The following is a 24,527-nucleotide window of genomic DNA, read 5'->3' as shown; positions in this document are numbered from 1 at the left end:
TCCCTGTGCTGTATATAGGGTACAGCTCCTCCCTGTGCTGTATATAGGGTACAGCTCCTCACCGTGATGTATATAGGGTACAGCTCCTCCCTGTGCTGTGTATAGGGTACAGCTCCTCCCTGTGCTATATATAGGGTACAGCTCCTCCCTGTGCTGTATATAGGGTACAGCTCCTCACCGTGATGTATATAGGGTACAGCTCCTCCCTGTGCTGTGTATAGGGTACAGCTCCTCCCTGTGCTGTATATAGGGTACAGCTCCTCCCTGTGCTGTATATAGGGTACAGCTCCTCCCTGTGCTGTATATAGGGTACAGCTACTCACCGTGATGTATATAGGGTACAGCTCCTCCCTGTGCTGTATATAGGGTACAGCTCCTCACTATGCTGTATATAGGGTACAGCTCCTCCCTGTGCTGTATATAGGGTACAGCTCCTCCCTGTGCTGTATATAGGGTACAGCTCCTCGCTGTGCCGTATATAGGGTACAGCTCCTCACCGTGATGTATATGGGGTACAGCCCCTCACTGTGCTGTATATAGGGTACAGCTCCTCATTGTGCTGTATATAGGGTACATCTACTCACTGTGCAGTATATAGGGTACAGCTCCTCCCTGTGCTGTATATAGGGTACAGCTCCTCACTGTGCTGTATATAGGGTACAGCTCCTCACTATGCTGTATATAGGGTACAGCTCCTCACTATGCTGTATATAGGGTACAGCTCCTCCCTGTGCTGTATATAGGGTACTGCTCCTAACTATGCTGTATATAGGGTACAGCTCCTCCCTGTGCTGTATATAGGGTACAGCTCCTCCCTGTGCTGTATATAGGGTACAGCTCCTCACTGTGCTGTATATAGGGTACAGCTCCTCACTGTGCTGTATATAGGGTACAGCTCCTCCCTGTGCTGTATATAGGGTACAGCTCCTCCCTGTGCTGTATATAGGGTACAGCTCCTCACTGTGCTGTATATAGGGTACAGCTCCTCACTGTGCTGTATATAGGGTACAGCTCCTCACTGTGCTGTATATAGGGTACAGCTCCTCACTGTGCTGTATATAGGGTACAGCTCCTCACTGTGCTGTATATAGTGTACAGCTCCTCACTGTGCTGTATATAGGGTACAGCTACTCACTGTGCTGTATATAGGGTACAGATACTCACTGTGCTGTATATAGGGTACAGCTCCTCACTGTGCTGTATATAGGGTACAGCTCCTCACTGTGCTGTATATAGGGTACAGCTCCTCACTGTGCTGTATATAGGGTACAGCTCCTCACTGTGCTGTATATAGGGTACAGCTCCTCACCGTGATGTATATAGGGTACAGCTCCTCACCGTGATGTATATAGGGTACAGCTCCTCCCTGTGCTGTATATAGGGTACAGCTCCTCACCGTGATGTATATAGGGTACAGCTCCTCCCTGTGCTGTATATAGGGTACAGCTCCTCACTGTGCTATATATAGGGTACAGCTCCTCCCTGTGCTGTATATAGGGTACAGCTCCTCCCTGTGCTGTATATAGGGTACAGCTCCTCACTGTGCTGTATATAGGGTACAGCTCCTCCCTGTGCTGTATATAGGGTACAGCTCCTCCCTGTGCTGTATATAGGGTACAGCTCCTCACTGTGCTGTATATAGGGTACAGCTCCTCACTGTGCTGTATATAGGGTACAGCTCCTCACTGTGCTGTATATAGGGTACAGCTCCTCACTGTGCTGTATATAGGGTACAGCTCCTCCCTGTGATGTATATAGGGTACAGCTCCTCACCGTGATGTATATAGGGTACAGCTCCTCCCTGTGCTGTATATAGGGTACAGCTCCTCACTGTGCTGTATATAGGGTACAGCTCCTCACTGTGCTGTATATAGGGTACAGCTCCTCACCGTGATGTATATAGGGTACAGCTCCTCACCGTGATGTATATAGGGTACAGCTCCTCCCTGTGCTGTATATAGGGTACAGCTCCTCACTGTGCTGTATATAGGGTACAGCTCCTCCCTGTGCTGTATATAGGGTACAGCTCCTCCCTGTGCTGTATATAGGGTACAGCTCCTCACTGTGCTGTATATAGGGTACAGCTCCTCCCTGTGCTGTATATAGGGTACAGCTCCTCCCTGTGCTGTATATAGGGTACAGCTCCTCACTGTGCTGTATATAGGGTACAGCTCCTCACTGTGCTGTATATAGGGTACAGCTACTCACCGTGATGTATATAGGGTACAGCTCCTCACCGTGATGTATATAGGGTACAGCCCCTCACTGTGCTGTATATAGGGTACAGCTCCTCATTGTGCTGTATATAGGGTACATCTACTCACTGTGCAGTATATAGGGTACAGCTCCTCCCTGTGTTGTATATAGGGTACAGCTCCTCACTATGCTGTATATAGGGTACAGCTCCTCCCTGTGCTGTATATAGGGTACAGCTCCTCCCTGTGCTGTATATAGGGTACAGCTCCTCCCTGTGCTGTATATAGGGTACAGCTCCTCACCGTGATGTATATGGGGTACAGCCCCTCACTGTGCTGTATATAGGGTACAGCTCCTCATTGTGCTGTATATAGGGTACATCTACTCACTGTGCAGTATATAGGGTACAGCTCCTCCCTGTGCTGTATATAGGGTACAGCTCCTCACTGTGCTGTATATAGGGTACAGCTCCTCACTATGCTGTATATAGGGTACAGCTCCTCACTATGCTGTATATAGGGTACAGCTCCTCCCTGTGCTGTATATAGGGTACTGCTCCTAACTATGCTGTATATAGGGTACAGCTCCTCCCTGTGCTGTATATAGGGTACAGCTCCTCCCTGTGCTGTATATAGGGTACAGCTCCTCACTATGCTGTATATAGGGTACAGCTCCTAACTGTGCTGTATATAGGGTACAGCTCCTCCCTGTGCTGTATATAGGGTACAGCTCCTCCCTGTGCTGTATATAGGGTACAGCTCCTCACTGTGCTGTATATAGGGTACAGCTCCTCACTGTGCTGTATATAGGGTACAGCTCCTCACTGTGCTGTATATAGGGTACAGCTCCTCACTGTGCTGTATATAGGGTACAGCTCCTCACTGTGCTGTATATAGTGTACAGCTCCTCACTGTGCTGTATATAGGGTACAGCTACTCACTGTGCTGTATATAGGGTACAGATACTCACTGTGCTGTATATAGGGTACAGCTCCTCACTGTGCTGTATATAGGGTACAGCTCCTCACTGTGCTGTATATAGGGTACAGCTCCTCACTGTGCTGTATATAGGGTACAGCTCCTCACTGTGCTGTATATAGGGTACAGCTCCTCACCGTGATGTATATAGGGTACAGCTCCTCACCGTGATGTATATAGGGTACAGCTCCTCCCTGTGCTGTATATAGGGTACAGCTCCTCACCGTGATGTATATAGGGTACAGCTCCTCCCTGTGCTGTATATAGGGTACAGCTCCTCACTGTGCTATATATAGGGTACAGCTCCTCCCTGTGCTGTATATAGGGTACAGCTCCTCCCTGTGCTGTATATAGGGTACAGCTCCTCACTGTGCTGTATATAGGGTACAGCTCCTCCCTGTGCTGTATATAGGGTACAGCTCCTCCCTGTGCTGTATATAGGGTACAGCTCCTCACTGTGCTGTATATAGGGTACAGCTCCTCACTGTGCTGTATATAGGGTACAGCTCCTCACTGTGCTGTATATAGGGTACAGCTCCTCACTGTGCTGTATATAGGGTACAGCTCCTCCCTGTGATGTATATAGGGTACAGCTCCTCACCGTGATGTATATAGGGTACAGCTCCTCCCTGTGCTGTATATAGGGTACAGCTCCTCACTGTGCTGTATATAGGGTACAGCTCCTCACTGTGCTGTATATAGGGTACAGCTCCTCACCGTGATGTATATAGGGTACAGCTCCTCACCGTGATGTATATAGGGTACAGCTCCTCCCTGTGCTGTATATAGGGTACAGCTCCTCACTGTGCTGTATATAGGGTACAGCTCCTCCCTGTGCTGTATATAGGGTACAGCTCCTCCCTGTGCTGTATATAGGGTACAGCTCCTCACTGTGCTGTATATAGGGTACAGCTCCTCCCTGTGCTGTATATAGGGTACAGCTCCTCCCTGTGCTGTATATAGGGTACAGCTCCTCACTGTGCTGTATATAGGGTACAGCTCCTCACTGTGCTGTATATAGGGTACAGCTACTCACCGTGATGTATATAGGGTACAGCTCCTCACCGTGATGTATATAGGGTACAGCTCCTCCCTGTGCTGTATATAGGGTACAGCTCCTCCCTGTGCTGTATATAGGGTACAGCTCCTCACTGTGCTGTATATAGGGTACAGCTCCTCCCTGTGCTGTATATAGGGTACAGCTCTTCCCTGTGCTGTATATATGGTACAGCTCCTCGCTGTGCCGTATATAGGGTACAGCTCCTCACCGTGATGTATATGGGGTACAGCCCCTCACTGTGCTGTATATAGGGTACAGCTCCTCATTGTGCTGTATATAGGGTACATCTACTCACTGTGCAGTATATAGGGTACAGCTCCTCCCTGTGTTGTATATAGGGTACAGCTCCTCACTATGCTGTATATAGGGTACAGCTCCTCCCTGTGCTGTATATAGGGTACAGCTCCTCCCTGTGCTGTATATAGGGTACAGCTCCTCCCTGTGCTGTATATAGGGTACAGCTCCTCCCTGTGCTGTATATAGGGTACAGCTCCTCACTGTGCTGTATATAGGGTACAGCTCCTCCCTGTGCTGTATATAGGGTACAGCTCCTCACTGTGCTGTATATAGGGTACAGCTCCTCACTGTGCTGTATATAGGGTACAGCTCCTCCCTGTGCTGTATATAGGGTACAGCTCCTCCCTGTGCTGTATATAGGGTACAGCTCCTCCCTGTGCTGTATATAGGGTACAGCTACTCACCGTGATGTATATAGGGTACAGCTCCTCCCTGTGCTGTATATAGGGTACAGCTCCTCACTATGCTGTATATAGGGTACAGCTCCTCCCTGTGCTGTATATAGGGTACAGCTCCTCCCTGTGCTGTATATAGGGTACAGCTCCTCGCTGTGCCGTATATAGGGTACAGCTCCTCACCGTGATGTATATGGGGTACAGCCCCTCACTGTGCTGTATATAGGGTACAGCTCCTCATTGTGCTGTATATAGGGTACATCTACTCACTGTGCAGTATATAGGGTACAGCTCCTCCCTGTGCTGTATATAGGGTACAGCTCCTCACTGTGCTGTATATAGGGTACAGCTCCTCACTATGCTGTATATAGGGTACAGCTCCTCACTATGCTGTATATAGGGTACAGCTCCTCCCTGTGCTGTATATAGGGTACTGCTCCTAACTATGCTGTATATAGGGTACAGCTCCTCCCTGTGCTGTATATAGGGTACAGCTCCTCCCTGTGCTGTATATAGGGTACAGCTCCTCACTATGCTGTATATAGGGTACAGCTCCTCACTGTGCTGTATATAGGGTACAGCTCCTCCCTGTGCTGTATATAGGGTACAGCTCCTCCCTGTGCTGTATATAGGGTACAGCTCCTCACTGTGCTGTATATAGGGTACAGCTCCTCACTGTGCTGTATATAGGGTACAGCTCCTCACTGTGCTGTATATAGGGTACAGCTCCTCACTGTGCTGTATATAGGGTACAGCTCCTCACTGTGCTGTATATAGTGTACAGCTCCTCACTGTGCTGTATATAGGGTACAGCTACTCACTGTGCTGTATATAGGGTACAGATACTCACTGTGCTGTATATAGGGTACAGCTCCTCACTGTGCTGTATATAGGGTACAGCTCCTCACTGTGCTGTATATAGGGTACAGCTCCTCACTGTGCTGTATATAGGGTACAGCTCCTCCCTGTGCTGTATATAGGGTACAGCTCCTCCCTGTGATGTATATAGGGTACAGCTCCTCACCGTGATGTATATAGGGTACAGCTCCTCACCGTGATGTATATAGGGTACAGCTCCTCACTGTGCTGTATATAGGGTACAGCTCCTCACTGTGCTGTATATAGGGTACAGCTCCTCACCGTGATGTATATAGGGTACAGCTCCTCACCGTGATGTATATAGGGTACAGCTCCTCCCTGTGCTATATATAGGGTACAGCTCCTCACTGTGCTGTATATAGGGTACAGCTCCTCCCTGTGCTGTATATAGGGTACAGCTCCTCCCTGTGCTGTATATAGGGTACAGCTCCTCACTGTGCTGTATATAGGGTACAGCTCCTCCCTGTGCTGTATATAGGGTACAGCTCCTCCCTGTGCTGTATATAGGGTACAGCTCCTCACTGTGCTGTATATAGGGTACAGCTCCTCACTGTGCTGTATATAGGGTACAGCTCCTCACTGTGCTGTATATAGGGTACAGCTCCTCCCTGTGCTGTATATAGGGTACAGCTCCTCACTGTGCTGTATATAGGGTACAGCTCCTCCCTGTGCTGTATATAGGGTACAGCTCCTCCCTGTGCTGTATATAGGGTACAGCTCCTCACTGTGCTGTATATAGGGTACAGCTCCTCACTGTGCTGTATATAGGGTACAGCTACTCACCGTGATGTATATAGGGTACAGCTCCTCACCGTGATGTATATAGGGTACAGCTCCTCCCTGTGCTGTATATAGGGTACAGCTCCTCCCTGTGCTGTATATAGGGTACAGCTCCTCACTGTGCTGTATATAGGGTACAGCTCCTCCCTGTGCTGTATATAGGGTACAGCTCCTCACTGTGCTGTATATAGGGTACAGCTCCTCCCTGTGCTGTATATAGGGTACAGCTCCTCATTGTGCTGTATATAGGGTACAGCTCCTCCCTGTGCTGTATATAGGGTACAGCTCTTCACTGTGCTGTATATAGGGTACAGCTCCTCCCTGTGCTGTATATAGGGTACAGCTCCTCACTATGCTGTATATAGGGTACAGCTCCTCCCTGTGCTGTATATAGGGTACAGCTCCTCCCTGTGCTGTATATAGGGTACAGCTCCTCCCTGTGCTGTATATAGGGTACAGCTCCTCCCTGTGCTGTATATAGGGTACAGCTCTTCCCTGTGCTGTATATATGGTACAGCTCCTCGCTGTGCCGTATATAGGGTACAGCTCCTCACCGTGATGTATATGGGGTACAGCCCCTCACTGTGCTGTATATAGGGTACAGCTCCTCATTGTGCTGTATATAGGGTACATCTACTCACTGTGCAGTATATAGGGTACAGCTCCTCCCTGTGCTGTATATAGGGTACAGCTCCTCACTGTGCTGTATATAGGGTACAGCTCCTCATTGTGCTGTATATAGGGTACATCTACTCACTGTGCAGTATATAGGGTACATCTACTCACCGTGATGCATATAGGATACAGCTCCTCGCATTGATGTATGTAGGTCTATCTATACACTGTGCTGTATATCGGGTACAGCCCCTCACTGTGCTGTATTTAGGGCTATATCTATATCTATCTATACACTGTGCTGTATATAGGGTACAGCTCGTCGTGATGTATATAGGGCTACATCTATACACTGTGCTGTATATAGGGTACAGCTCCTCACCATGATGTATATAGGGCTACTTCTATACACTGTGCTGTATATAGGATACAGCTCCTTACCGTAATGTACATAGGGCTAGATCTATACACTGTGCTGTGTATGAGGAGGTGAAGAAAGATTTGTCTCAGGGGCTTAGAAAAGAAATTATAGTCCAGCATGTTAAAGGTAAAGGCTATAAGACCATCTCCAAGCACCTTCATGTTCCTGTGACTACAGTTGCACATATTATTCAGAAATGTAAGATCTATGGGACTGTGTCCAAGCTGCACGTGGCCACAGGAGGAGAATCGATGACAAATCAAAGAGATGAATAATGCGGATGGTAACAAAAGAGCCAAGAAAACCTTCTACCGAGATTAAAGGTGAACTTCAAGCTCAAGGAACATCAGTGTCAGATTGCACCATCCGTCATTGTTTGAGCCAAAGTGGACTTAATGGGACACGACCAAGGCGGATCAAATTTATCTATTTCATATCTATCTCATTCTATCATTCTATCTCATTTATCTAAACTTGTCCTTTAAGAAAGGTGTTACACCGCACCAATAAAGTAAAGTAATAACGTATCACATGTATATTATATTTTTTGGATCTGGAGGGTTGTTTTTTCCTTTATCTGTTTAATTTTTCTATCCATCTATGTAATATCTATCTGTCTCCTATCTTGGAGGACGTTCACCATTGGCTTTATGTTTTAATTCTACAAGGGTGCCCTGATTGAACAGCAGATATTGAATCCATGTTCTACTGTGGAATAGCTGCAGGGTTGTGGAAATCTCCTTGATATAGAATGGATATAATAAAACATTCCAGGATTATTTCCCATCCCTGCACTGGGTACATTATATATAACAAGTGCAGAGTGGGAGAGACACTCATTTCCCTGTTGTGCAGCCTCCTGCTGCCATTTGATTGCTAGATCTCTGTGTCTACTATCAACCCCATGATGCCTCAGGACAGCATCATATATGAGCTAGAGACTGTACCATACAGTCAGGAAGGCAACGTTGTAATTGTCTACAATATAACTGTGTAACAGGATCAACATCTATTATACCAGATCCATAAGTTATGACTTCGCCTCTTAGACCAGGAAAAGGGACAAAAAGAATTACAAAGCGACTGGCGTCATCAAGTTTTAGAAATATTTTTACAGTTTTCAAGATTGCAAATTCCAAACCGGTTCTGTGAGATACATGAGTGATGTTTATCAGGATTTGTAAGAGCTCCAAGTCCATTAAACTAGAAGAAATGTAGATTTTATACTGGAACAGTGATTCAGGACAAGGACATGTACTGATACACAAGATACAGGAGATAGAAGAATGTCCTGGGTCCTGGGTTTAGTATCCAAAATCTTGGTAGATCAAACTCCAGAGCCAAGTAGGTCTGAGGTCCGATCTCTGGTGCCAAGTTATTTCAACTCTGTTTCCTGAAGGACCTTGGTTTATTAATCCAGTTCTTAAAATCAGCAACTTTTGGACCAGGACTCTGATACCTCATAAGATGATTGTCTGCCCACTCCCCAATTCTTGGATCTTTTGGTTCTTGGTTTTCTTCTGACCATCTGTTTGTCTCTAGATTCTGTACTGCGGTGTCCTCTTGGTATTTGTATGACTATTATTCTGTGTTTGCTATGTCCTGTTTTTGTCTCTGAGTCTTCACTTTGCAGTAAGAGGGGATTGTCGACCAGTTGTCACCTACCGTATAGTGCAGTATCATCCAGTAGATAGAGACAGCAGGGGGGTCTAGCTTTAGGGCTCAATGTCTGTACCACCTTTCCGTATTATTGACCCTGCCTGTACAATAGCGTTACATTTGTAACAAGTTTTGCCTGATTGCTACAGCGAGAATGCTAGGAGTCGTATGCGAGGAGTTGCCTGCTAGGAGTTGTATGCTAGGAGTTGCCTGCTAGGAGTTGCCTGCTAGGAGTCGCCTGCTAGGAGTTGCCTGCTAGGAGTTGCCTGCTAGGAGTTGCCTGCTAGGAGTTGCCTGCTAGGAGTTGCTTGCTAGGAGTCGTATTTGAGGAGTTGCCTGCTAGGAGTTGCCTGCTAGGAGTTGCCTGCTAGGAGTTGCCTGCTAGGAGTTGCCTGCTAGGAGTCGCCTGCTAGGAGTTGTATGCTAGGAGTTGTATGCTAGGAGTTGCCTGCTAGGAGTCGCCTGCTAGGAGTTGTAAGCTAGGAGTTATAGTTTTGTACCAGCGGGAGAGCAGCAGGCTGAGGATCACTATTGTACAGAGTTATATACAGCAGAAAGATGGAACTGTAAAAACTGGACAATCTCCAGCCGCGGGATGTGATAGGACGCAGTCTGCCAGAAATTACACCACCTGTCACTCGCAACTTATTACAGCGCAGAAATCGACCTTTATTTTACAACCCACAATCCGTCAGGAAAGAGAAATGTTGTCTTGTAGTCAGATAAATAACATCACAATTTATAGGCTGAATCTAAGACAGAAGAAATAAAATCTAATTTATACTTTCACCTCTGAGGAACATAGATTAGCCACAAAATCATCTTTAACGGGGTTGTCTGCTGATCTTATGTGCAAACGAAGTGCAGCTCTGGAGTATAATACAGGATGTAACTCAGGATCAGTACAGGATAAGTAATGTCATGTATGTACACAGTGACTGCACCAGCAGCAGAATAGTGAGTGCAGCTCTGGAGTATAATACAGGATGTAACTCAGGATCAGTACAGGATAAATAATGTCATGTATGTACACAGTGACAGCACCAGCAGCAGAATAGTGAGTGCAGCTCTGGAGTATAATACAGGATGTAACTCAGGATCAGTACAGGATAAGTAATGTCATGTATGTACACAGTTACTGCACCAGCAGAAGAATAGTGAGTGCAGCTCTGGAGTATAATACAGGATGTAAGTCAGGATCAGTACAGGATAAATAATGTCATGTATGTACACAGTGACTGCACCAGCAGCAGAATAGTGAGTGCAGCTCTGGAGTATAATACAGGATGTAACTCAGGATCAGTACAGGATAAGTAATGTCATGTATGTACACAGTGACTGCACCAGCAGCAGAATAGTGAGTGCAGCTCTGGAGTATAATACAGGATGTAACTCAGGATCAGTACAGGATAAGTAATGTCATGTATGTACACAGTGACTGCACCAGCAGCAGAATAGTGAGTGCAGCTCTGGAGTATAATACAGGATGTAACTCAGGATCAGTACAGGATAAATAATGTCATGTATGTACACAGTGACTGCACCAGCAGCAGAATAGTGAGTGCAGCTCTGGAGTATAATACAGGATGTAACTCAGGATCAGTACAGGATAAGTAATGTCATGTATGTACACAGTTACTGCACCAGCAGAAGAATAGTGAGTGCAGCTCTGGAGTATAATACAGGATGTAACTCAGGATCAGTACAGGATAAATAATGTCATGTATGTACACAGTGACTGCACCAGCAGCAGAATAGTGAGTGCAGCTCTGGAGTATAATACAGGATGTAACTCAGGATCAGTACAGGATAAGTAATGTCATGTATGTACACAGTGACTGCACCAGCAGCAGAATAGTGAGTGCAGCTCTGGATTATAATACAGGATGTAACTCAGGATCAGTACAGGATAAGTAATGTCATGTATGTACACAGTGACTGCACCACCAGCAGAATAGTGAGTGCAGCTCTGGAGTATAATACAGGATGTAACTCAGGATCAGTACAGGATAAGTAATGTCATGTATGTACACAGTGACTGCACCAGCAGCAGAATAGTGAGTGCAGCTCTGGGGTATAATACAGGATGTAACTCAGGATCAGTACAGGATAAGTAATGTCATGTATGTACACAGTGACTGCACCAGCAGCAGAATAGTGAGTGCAGCTCTGGAATATAATACAGGATGTAACTCAGGATCAGTACAGGATAAGTAATGTCATGTATGTACACAGTGACTGCACCAGCAACAGAATAGTGAGTACAGCTCTGGGGTATAATACAGGATGTAACTCAGGATCAGTACAGGATAAGTAATGTCATGTATGTACACAGTGACTGCACCAGCAGCAGAATAGTGAGTGCAGCTCTGGAATATAATACAGGATGTAACTCAGGATCAGTACAGGATAAGTAATGTCATGTATGTACACAGTGACTGCACCAGCAGCAGAATAGTGAGTGCAGCTCTGGGGTATAATACAGGATGTAACTCAGGATCAGTACAGGATAAGTAATGTCATGTATGTACACAGTGACTGCACCAGCAGCAGAATAGTGAGTGCAGCTCTGGAGTATAATACAGGATGTAACTCAGGATCAGTACAGGATAAGTAATGTCATGTATGTACACAGTGACTGCACCAGCAGCAGAATAGTGAGTGCAGCTCTGGAGTGTAATACAGGATGTAACTCAGGATCAGTACAGGATAAGTAATGTCATGTATGTACACAGTGACTGCACCAGCAGCAGAATAGTGAGTGCAGCTCTGGGGTATAATACAGGATGTAACTCAGGATCAGTACAGGATAAGTAATGTCATGTATGTACACAGTGACTGCACCAGCAGCAGAATAGTGAGTGCAGCTCTGGGGTATAATACTGGATGTAACTCAGGATCAGTACAGGATAAGTAATGTCATGTATGTACACAGTGACTGCACCAGCAGCAGAATAGTGAGTGCAGCTCTGGGGTATAATACTGGATGTAACTCAGGATCAGTACAGGATAAGTAATGTCATGTATGTACACAGTGACTGCACCAGCAGCAGAATAGTGAGTGCAGCTCTGGGGTATAATACTGGATGTAACTCAGGATCAGTACAGGATAAGTAATGTCATGTATGTACACAGTGACTGCACCAGCAGCAGAATAGTGATTGCAGCTCTGGAGTATAATACAGGATGTAACTCAGGATCAGTACAGGATAAGTAATGTCATGTATGTACACAGTGACTGCACCAGCAGCAGAATAGTGAGTGCAGCTCTGGGGTATAATACAGGATGTAACTCAGGATCAGTACAGGATAAGTAATGTCATGTATGTACACAGTGACTCCTTCAGCAGCAGAATAGTGAGTGCAGCTCTGGAGTATAAAGCAGAATGTGATGATGTTCTGTTTGTAATATCATTCTTGTGCCTTTGTTGTTATCCTTTTTGATATGTCAGGTTATTGTTATGTTTTTCATATAATATAATAATAATTAGAGAGATACAGGACAGAACTCAGGATCAGCACAAAGATAAGAAATGTCCTGTAAATACAGAGTGACTCAGGTCTGATGTAGATTGTATCTATCACCTTTCCCCCAGATCATTAATGTCTAAACATAAAATAAATGTATAATTATAATGCGCTTTCTACATTCTAACTATTTTATTTAACAAAGACGGATGGGACGTCCATGAGCGCAGAGCAGAGCTATCCCTCTGACCCCTCCATGGGAGATTACACATGGCTGCAGCATCAGACTACATAGGCTGTAAGGCTGTTACCATGGGAACACATTGGTCTGAAAGAAAGCTGTATACACTGTATGGTCATTTTTCATACAAGAAGCAGCAGTGTCAGGGATAACACTCTGCAGTATCAGACTACATAAAGAAAGTTTGTAGTCTGTTACTCTGGAGACACATAGGTCTGAGTAAGAGCTACAAACACAAAACTGTAAAACCTAAAGTATTGGGGCAACAAAACTAAACAGCAGCACATTTTAAGAATTATACAGAGTTATACTGTGTCCTACCTGTGTATGTTCTGCGCTTTATCTGTTGGGAGGAGCTTATACATTGCAGAGCAAACCTATAGAACATCACACAATTTCCTAAATGTCAGGTCATTGTATGTGAATATATCCTAACATGAGTAAAGTTGCAGTATTTTAAGCTTATCTGAAAAAAAAAACCATGCAAATAATATAAATGAAGAAGAAGTCAGTGAAAGGTGGTGGAGGAAGTGTCATGGATTGGGGAATGTTTTGGATGTTAGTTTGTCAGTATCAGAACCTTCATGTTACAATGTAGTTCTAATCTCTCAGTCATTGCTGTTCTCTCATTATCGTGGCACAGTGACCCCTTACACAAAATCCATCAAATGTTACATTATTTCTTATAGAACCAAGTGATCAGACATTGTTCTCTAATTTGTATCTAGTCCTATGGAATAGAACTGTCCCGTGCACATTGAGAGTTCATTGTTATACTCGACACAAATCCTAGAAAGGCTAAAGTCATCCATAAAAGTGACACATGACATTATGAAAGGTTAAGCTTGTGCCCTGGCAGGTTGTCAGCCACAGCCCCGGAGCTTTACGCTTTACCCTTTACACACAGTTAGAATGCGGACCTCCACTGTAATATGGATCAACCTTAAAGGGATTGTCCCACCATCACAAATAATACGGAATTTATACATCAGAAAAATATGAACATTGTCCCATTTTTGCTCAGAGTCTCCCATTTTACAGTCCCCATCAGCCTGTCAACATGTTAAGATCCCCTACAAGTTACATGCTAATGGAAGAGAGAAATGTCATAGTAACATTCGGATCCTATGGTTTATCTTTCCATGTATCGCCCTACGGGAGTCCAATCTGTGTCTTCCTTAATGAAAGGTCCAGAATATTCGTAAGACTCCTCCACAGCTGCACCTATAGCATGAGGGAGGGGGGGTGATGGAGCTGATCTCTCTCCAGCCAGTCACATACAGCCAACTTCTCTCTCAACTCCCTCATAGCCCCCTTCCCCAGGAATTCATTTCAGAGTAAAGAGAAAAACAAGCCCCCTGTGCCCTGGGAGTCTTCTGGCAAGGTGAAGCCAACTGTTTATAAATGTGGGCCACATTATGAAGACTTCTGTGGGAACCTGTCATGAGGCTAAATGGTGAAAACCTGATGACAGGTTCCCTTTAAAGGAAATCTGATAAACCTGGGACATTACTCATAGATCCAGGCACAGGGACTGTGGGATCTTCTTATATTTGTTATGCATGGCCTCCTTGCTTCTAACATTTGCTCACAAAATCATGCTAATGAATCTGAGGGGCTACCCTAACCCCTCTGTGATTTGGCTCTATCTGCTGTTAAACTGTGTCACCCTTCCCCTACTCCCTCAGCACTTGAGTAGTGAGCAGGAAGCGCTGAGGAAGCAGGGAGGGGGTGAGACGCTGGAACTAGTGATGGGCAGTCGCCTCTTCTGGCTCCAGAACCGCTCTTTATGTAATTACATTGGGAGAGGTTTATGTAATCACAGAGGGGCTAGGGTAGCCCCTCTCACTCATTAGCATAATTTTAAAAGTTGATTTTAGGAGGGAGGAGGCCATGGATAACAAATATAATAGAAGATCCCACAGTCCCGGTGCCTGGATCTATGAGTAGTGTCCCTGGTTTATCAGGATGGGTTCTGATAGGAGATTTCCTTTAAAGGTGTTCCCCTCCCGTGGATAGGGCGTTCGTAGGAAAACCCCTTTAAGTCAGTCCCAGGTCCTAGACCTTCTGCATAAGAGACAGAAACCCTCCCAGATAACCTCCTGCATGTCTCTTCCTATACATCATTCTCTGTGCCAGCCTATGGATACAGCATATTACTACCCCCTCCTGAAAGATTGTTACATTGTATCTGTGGTATCTGTGGAGGTTTGTCCAGATACAATTGTAGCAAATGTTCTTCTATTTTCTACACACTGACAGCAAGCAGAGGCCTTGAAACCGAGGAATGGGGAATAAAAATGTAAAGTTAATGATAAAGGCTGCCGGAGGACGGTGTCTCTGCTCTGTATGTTATATTGATGGACGAGTATTGATCGATCATAAAGCAGATCAGTCGTGACATCAGAGATGCGGCGTGTAGGGGGCACAGAGCGTAGTATACGGGGGGATGTGTAGGGGGCACAGAGCGCAGTATACGGGGGGATGTGTAGGGGGCACAGAGCGCAGTATACGGGGGGATGTGTAGGGGGCACAGAGCGTAGTATACGGGGGGATGTGTAGGGGGCACAGAGCGTAGTATACGGGGGGATGTGTAAGGGGCACAGAGCGCAGTATACGGGGGGATGTGTAGGGGGCACAGAGCGTAGTATACGGGGGGATGTGTAGGGGGCACAGAGCGTAGTATACGGGGGGATGTGTAGGGGGCACAGAGCGTAGTATACGGGGGGGTCCCGTCTCTCATCCTTCATCTCCTCTCAGTCCCACTTAGCTTTATGCTTGTCGGCCTCTCAATGTCGCCCGTGTTCAATCAGAATAAAGCGAGTGACATCAATCCATATGTACAAGCGCAGCGCATCCGCCGCCTGACTCACCTGCCTCATATAGATCCACATTAATCCTATATATAGATATATGACAGCTGTGATTTAACCTCTTCACTGCTGATGGATTTAGTCCCATGAGATGTGGATCTAAAATGATTGTTTATTTTTATATTCATATTGTAATTATTCATATTATATCCACTGGAATTATTATCATTATTATTATTAATATTATTATTACGACTCAAATTACAGAGCAAAATTAAAAGAGTTGTAGGAGATCTGAAAAAGATGGCTGCTCATTGCTATCACAAGTGAATCTGTTGCCAGGTTTTACGCCACTAAATGAAATGTCCTTTCTAGAATTTCCGCTTTTATGTGAAATCTCACACATTTATCAATAAAAAATCTCCCCCAAAGTCAGACAAACTTGACTTTTCTCCCCTTATTTTCACATGAGATGAGTCAAGTTAAGTGGTCACTTCGGATGTGGCTATCTTCTGTTCTGTAGCACCTAGAAGAAAGCTGCTGGTGCCATTTTAAAGATAAAAATCCCATCTTACACCAGGCTTCAGGTTCTGTGAGCTACACAACTGGACATACAAGCAGTTAAGAAATAGGTTGGATTTGGATCTTTGTCGGAAACTTATAGATGATGTTGATATCTTTAAAATGACATAAAAAGCATGTTTCTAGGTACTACAGACAAAGGGGAACTAAAGACAGGGGTTTCTGAAATGACTCGACCTCTGCAACCACTGAACATGACTCATCTTGTGTAAAAATGAGGTGAGAAGAGTCATATTTTCCTGACTCTGGGAGAGATTTTTTATAGAGGGAATTCTAGAAAAGACATTTCATACCCGACATGAGGGGCGAGTAGTTTGGTGGCATAAAACCCGGTGACCAGTTCATTTTAAGTTTATTATATGCGTATTTCAGGGGGAAACATTATAAAGAGAATCATAAATTGTATCAAATTCTTATAAGTGTTCATTTTGCTCATGATCTGACAGCTTTGGCTCCATGTGTGATGTCATATAGTCCCTCCATATGGCACAATCATGTATTTATCACAAATTGTTAATACATGAAAAGAGGTGGGGCTTGTGAAACACCTCCCTGAAGTAGGTGGACTTACTGTTATAAGAAGAGTGGGCGGGCTCAGAGGAGGTCCATGGAAGAAAGTTATATGTCCCTATATATGTCCCAGTAGATTAGGACATTGTGACATAGTGTATTGGCATAGTACGGCATCTGTTGAGGGAATGTGGTTCAATACGTTATGGCCACATAGACATCTATGTGGCGCCACCTGGTGTTCACAAGTTATAGCAATGTCACGTCCACCAAATGAGCTGGGTAGGGGTGGACACACATGCTCAGTCACTCACCTCACAGCCAAGTCTCTACATAGTGTCCTTCTCTACACTGCAGCACAGCCAATAGGAATAGCTTCTTGCCCTGCTTGTCAGGGAAGGAGCAAAGCCTTGGTAATACAATTGTGGATACCATGTGGTTGTATGGTATTTCTATAGGGCGATCCCTAAAAGAAATGCTTATTATCACCTCTGAGGATGGAACGTGACAAAATACAGTACATTTCATAGACCTCTTTAAAGCACAGCAGCCGCATGGACCTTATAAGATATGATAAATGTACGGACTCTAGGAGCCCTTCTGCATCAGCGCTTTATAATTTACACACAATAGATTGATTTCTTCCATCAGTACGGTCCAGTAACGCGTCATCTGTCTGGTAACGGCGCCCTTGTGATACTACAACCCCCAGCATGTCTCCCCAGCCTCAGGCAGCCTTTGTCATATGATAAATGGAACACATCAGTTTCTCATTTTTGGCCTCAGAAACCGTAGAAATTTGCTTATTTCATGCTCCAGAGTCTTGGCTTCCCCGGTGACATCAATACTACATTTATATAAGCGGGAAGTTGTGGATTTCTCATCCACTTTCTGTTGTGATTGTTCATTTCGTGGTTTGTTCTGCAGATTTCAGTCCATGGTTGTGGATTTGTGTAGAGGTCGGTCCGCTCTCCTTATAGAATATAAATGACCTAGATATAGGGGTCATAGGTTACCATTACCTTGGGAGACCCTAAGGCAGCGATGGCTAACCTATGGCACTGGTGCCAGAGGTGGCACTCAGGGCATCACCAGAGATGACTCCAGGTATCTTCCTGCAGTCCCAGACAGCCCAGGACTTGCTGTGCACAGAGCTATTATAAAGTGACAGCTCTACCTGGGACTATTTTCTGCTTTATCGGTGCCTCAGGTGCAGGTATCAATGAAAGCTGTGACAGAGAAGGGAGTATAAATCACAAATTACATTTCTGTGTTGGCACTTTGCGATAAATAATCGGGACTTTGTTGTAGTTTGGGCACTCGGTCTCTAAAAGGTTTGCCATCACTGCCCTAAGGCGATAGGTTATGTGAGCCCATCTACAGACCTTAGTCTTTGGGGGTATCTATCAAGCCCTGAAATAATTATAATAATAATAAATCCTTTATATAGCACACACAGACTCCGCAGCGCTGCACAGATCTTTCCAAATCAGTCCTGTCCCTAAAGGGGCTCAAAATCTAATCCCCTACCAGTATGTTTTGGAGTGTGGGAGGAAACCAGGGGACCCGGAGAAAACCCACACAAACACGGAGAGAACTCTTTGCAGATGGGATTGACCCCAGTCCCCAGTGCTGCAAGGCTGTAATGCTAACCACTAAGCCACCGTGCAGCCCTGAAATAATCCCAAATGCCGTTTTACTGCTAGCGCTTACGATTATTTCCCCCTTTCTGCCACCTCTACGCCAGGGGGAAATGGAGGGGTGTGAAGGGGGGCGTGCATGCCCTTTAAAATGTGAGCATTCCAGATGATCCACGTGACACAGGCCACGTGATCTCACGATCACATGACACAGGTCCCGCAGTCCAACCCAGAATAAGGGTCCCAAAACTAGACTGATTTCTCGAAAATATCTTCTAATGTAAGAGACACAGGAAAGATAAAATAAGATTATATATGTTCTCCTTTTGCAGGGGAGTAACTTAAAGGGGGAGCAGAGGGTGCAGTCCCAACTGGGCCCAAAAAGCCTGGGAGGCCCATATGGTGTACACCTTATGAGAAGACTAATACATTTCTAATTGGGATCCTTCTTTTTGGATGAACCACAGGACCATGTGATTGTGAGACCACGTGGGCCACGTCACGTGGATCATCCAGAATGTTGAATTGCATTTTGAGGTGTACACTACCCTATAGCCACTCGGTCAGGAAGTCACTTCTCTTTGTTTTCTGTTTGTTATACAGGCGGCCCCTACTTAAGAACACCCGACTTACAGACGACCCCTAGTTACAAACAGACCTCTGGTAATTGGTAATTTACTTAACTTTATCCTTAGGCTACTATAAACAGTTATAACAGATATCACAGGCGTCTGTAATGAAGCTTTATTGTTAATCCTGGTTCTTATGACAATCCAACTTTTTTAAAGTTGTCACAAAGACCAAGAAAAATTTTAATTGGAGTTACAATTATACAAGTATGCAGTTCCGACTTGCATACAAATTCAACTTCAGAACAAACCTACAGAACCTGTCTTGTACATAACCTGGGGACTGCCTGGTACTCTATCGGTGTCATAATATTACAATGTATCAAACTTGGATACATTGAGGTCTGGATACATTTTGTGGAGTTGCCCTTTAAGAGCTCGCCTTTGCTTCCTGAAGGTAATGTAATCCGCTTATATATTTTATTGCTTAATTAAATGAAAATAAACCCGGTGAATACGGAGGAGGGAATATAGAATATATTTTGCTGGAGATTTACAAAGTATAATGAAACTTTCCGCCGTTCCCCTGGTAGCAGCCGCCATAAATGCAATTTTATTTTCCAGCTGTTTGGTATAAATAATATGTTTATCGTCTTATTTTTTTAAAACCCCCAGGAGACGTTTACATCCAAAAATGTAAAAAATAATATTATCGTTTTAAAGATGACGACCGAATACGAGAAGATTCACAAAAATGTTATTAGAATATTATATTTTAATATTCTGGATCTGTCTAGTAATGATCTATAATGGTTGGGGAATTCTTTGCTTTATATAGAATTTGTTGCTATAAACTGCTTTAATCTGGGGAGATTTATGGATTTTTTGAGGTCAAAAAATGAGATCTTAATCCCTGCCAGTCCTTATGCAATCCCATCAGCCTAGAAACAACCCCCCTCCCTCCCGCACTTCAAATGCTTAAGCAATAATCTAATGGGCAATCTAAAAAATATATAGTGAAAGATGAATAAAGAAGGGGTTGTCTGCGATTATACTCCTATTGTGTACCGTAGCTCCCTCTAGTGGTGGCTCTAGGCAGTGAGAATTAAAAATGGCTGCTAAGACAGATCCTAACCCCTTAAAGGTGTTGTCAAATTTTGTTGGGCAGGAGGGTGTGATATAACACAACATACCTGTACCTACCTTTCTCATATCCCCCAGTCCATCATAGTAGGCCAGTGCAGAGATCACAGCGGTACCCCCTGTTAACTTTACCCAGAGGGTTGATAATTTGCAAAGGAGCCCTAGCAAAGACTCCCAGCTCTGCCATCTTGCTACACCTGTTAGACCCTACCAAAATCCAGGAAGCATAAAAGTGTTGTTTCAGTGTATTATAAGAGAAATCACATTGTACCTATGAAAAAAGTTTTTTAAAAAAATAGAAAGTACCGGAAATTTGTACAATTGAAAACTAAAACTCATCCCATAAAAACCAATCCCCTCTCCATGGTTTATCAATAGGAAAATTAAAAAAAAAATTATAGCAATGCCAATCAAAGTAAACATTTTTAAGTGAATTTATCTTGCAAAAATAGTAAAATAAATCTGTAAGAATCCAATATTCTGTAATCACACTGACCCACCAATAAATAAATTTAAAAAACTAAATCCAAAAAAATGAAACCCATATACTTGCTAAATCCCATCAGTTTCCTATTCGCCTCCAGAAAACATTTTCAATACATTATATGTACCCAAAAAAGTGTTGGAGTACAGCTCCACCCACAAAAAAACAAGCCCTCACACGGCCACATCAATGGTAAAATAATAAAGTTTTAGTTCTCGGAAAGGCAGAACTGGGCACAAAGGAGTTAAAGAAGTAAAAAGTAATTAGAAGTCACAGAAATATAAAGTAATCGCCGCTTTCTCGTTTTTGTTATAATTATTCCGCCATAACTGAAGTGGAGAACATGGAGGGAAGTGAAGTGAAAACTTTGAGCTCGAAATTACAAACAAAGTCATCAATTATTAAGCGACGGCTTCACGTAAAGAGATAATTACTTTTCATTAGCAAAGCAGAACGGAGAAAACATTCCAAGAAAATATCCGGAGTATCGTATTATTATACAACATGAAATCACTTATTATTATTATTATTATTATTACACCCAACGACCAAACAAAATACCAAGATGTGGGAATGAAACTTTCCATGAGCAAATGTAATGATGATACATGTGATTACACTATCAGAGCCAAAGGAGAAGATTATTGGGAACATTGAACTATTGAGAAGAGGCTCTAGGACCCACACCATCACACCAGCAGGGGGCAGTGTGTCCTCCTATCACTACTAGGGGTGACTGTCCTATACCATGGCCCCCACATCATCACACCAGCAGGGGGCACTGTGTCCTCCTATCACTACTAGGGGTGACTGTCCTATACCATGGCCCCCACATCATCACACCAGTAGGGGGAAAGTGTGTCCTCCTGTCACTGCTAGGAGTAACTGGTTGTTCCATGCCATGACTCCCCACATCATCACACCAGCAGAGGGCAGTGTGTCCTCCTATCACTACTAGGGGTGACTGTCCTATACCATGGCTCCCCACATCATCACACCAGCATGGAGAAAGTGTGCCCTCCTATTACTGCTAGGGATGGCTGGTTGTCCTATGCCATGACTCCCCACATCTTCACACCAGCAGGGGGCAGTGTGTCCCTCTTATCACTACTAGGGGTGACTGTCTTTAACATGGCCCCCACATCATCACACCAGCAGGGGGCACTTTGTCCTCCTAGCACTTCTAGGAGTGACTGACTATTCTATGCCATGGCTCCTTATATCATCACACCGGCAGGGGGCAGTGTGTCCCTCATATATCACTGCTATGGGTGACCAACTGTCCTATGTCATGGCCCCGACATAATCCAATCACAAGAGGGAAGTATATGATGAACATCCCCACATCATCCAACCAGCAGGGGGCAGATTGTCCTCCTATCACTTCAAGGGGTGACTGTGACTTCCATGGCTTCCCACATTATCACACCAATAGGTGCAGTGTTCACTCCATGGCAAAGGCAGAGGCAATGATAATTTTTAACAAATTGTTATATATTATTATATCTGATTCCCTCTTTCAAAACAAAAAGAATGATGCAACTCTCTCTAGTTCCAGAGGTTTACTACTTTTTCTGTTCTGGACTACTTGTCAGAAGTGTTCCGCTTCAGCAGAGAAGCGAGAGATTTCTAACCTCTTTCTGTGTGTGCCCTAGAATGGAGTCTATTACATTCTGCCCACTCTCAATGAGATCTCAACAAAGTAAGTCCACTGGGTTCAGCATAGCCTGTACAAGGATCTATATAATGACGAGCCGGTCAGGTTCCATCACATGGAGAAGTATGTAGTAGCAACCAGCACTGGGCATACCCGGGCAAGTGCTGGGGCCCAGAGCTGCTGGGGGGGCCCACATAAGGCTATACATAAGGAATTTGTTAAGGGTGAGGTGGGATGTATCTAATGAATCCATAGGGGGTGCGGGGGGCTTTATATAGAATAACCCTGAGGGGGCTGTATATAAAATAACCATGAGGGGGCTGTTTAGAATGATAAACTAGGGAATATTTTAGGGAACAGGAGACTGTTTTAGTTTCTGAATTTTTAAAGCCACCACGTGACTTCACTGCAAAGGGGCGACTGACGTTGTGGCACCCAGTGGCCTGCTGAAACTCAAGCCGACCCTGAGTGTAATAGTTACATCCACTGTGCTGTGTAAGCACTAAGGTTGGTTAACAGCTTCCCTGCTGTGCAGATGGTGTCCGCTAGGCTGGAAGAGGGGGCAGCAGAGGAGTGGGGCGGGGCTGTACCTGCTGAAGCACCGGTTTTCTTCAACTGATTTCTATAGGAGATGTGCATTATTGTGTAAGTACCAGGGACAGAAAAAGAAACAGACTGGAGCACCATCAAGCAAGGCTCCACCCCTGGTGCATGTACCTTATACAGCGTTGAGTCTACTTTTAGGTTGATATGGGAGCTGGTACACCCCCTTTAAGAAACCTTCAAATAAAGACCTGGACTGATGATAAAAGTTATCTGTGGCATTTATGAATTTCTGTGCATAGAACATCTAATGGAGTTACGCGAGGCGCAGAGACATAGAGCCTCCTCTGGTGACACGTCTGAGGTCAAGAACAGTCTCAATGTACTGACAAGTCTCTATTCTGGAAATAACTGCACAAAAACCATCAATAAAAAAGCAAAAAGATGTGAAACCTCATGTAACTGCACATCACCAGTCTGATCCCCGCATTATGTTACATAGAAGGTTACAGAGAAGTATTCACATTTTCTATATCTCTACATAACAAATACAATGTATATAAAAGTAAAACTTGTCTTCAATAGACATTTCTCTCTCTATAAACACATCTCCTGTTATGTCATGGAAGTGTCGACGTATCTGGAGCCATCAGTCAGGCATAGGGGAGGATTATTTATCTCAGATTTTTACCGGTTCTTATATTTTGCACCTTTTTGGTGCATTTCAATATTTGCACAAAAATGTGCAACTTTTTAAAATTCAGATGTGGATGTATGAAACGTTCGCAAATCTTTGTTCAATCGGGAAGGAGCATAACTACAGGGGTAGCAGCCAAGGCAGCTGCTCTGGGGCCCAGTGTGTCAGGGGGGCCCCTGCATTTGGGGTATTGCGTGGGAACATGCATGTGATGTGTATGTGCTGTATGTCTGTGTATATGATGCATGGGTGTATATGGTACGGTATATATGTGGGGATATGCTGTATGTATATTGTATGAATGAGTGGGAACCCATGCAGAAGTCCACTACACCACTGTAAGCATGGTAAAAAATTTGCACATTTTGTGAAAATAAACTCCAGTCCCAATCACGTAGGCAATAGAAAGGTAGGAATGAATAGCTCAAGACTCAACAAACAACAAACTCAAATGCAAAATATATCATCCTATAAAATAAATGTAAAAAGCTCAAAACCCAAAGGAAAAAAAATGAGGCCCAAAGTCCCAAACTAAAGAAAAATGACCCTCACAGAGTCTTATAGGCTTTACAGAAATGTGTTGTCCCTGTCTTCTCCTTCCAGCCCCCTGATATATGGCTCCTCCCCATAACCTACAGAAGCCTGGAAGGCAAAAAAGGTAGAAATCAGATGGGTATATGGATATGGGTTTATGGATTTTGGGGATAGCCCCTTGTAGATGTGATGAACATGAATCGTGAATTTATCAAATGCAACTTTTAAAATGTTGCAAAAATTGCACTACACTTGGGGTTGGAGTAGGAAGTGGAGTCATCAAATATAGGGATGAGCAAAGGAGGTTTTGGGGTTAGGGTTCCCAAACTTGAATGCTCACCCCCACTAGTACCACCTGTGACTGTCA

Source organism: Engystomops pustulosus, chromosome 10, assembly GCF_040894005.1.
Source record: "Engystomops pustulosus chromosome 10, aEngPut4.maternal, whole genome shotgun sequence".
Classification (NCBI taxonomy): domain Eukaryota; kingdom Metazoa; phylum Chordata; class Amphibia; order Anura; family Leptodactylidae; genus Engystomops; species Engystomops pustulosus.
This window is presented reverse-complemented; position numbering follows the sequence as displayed.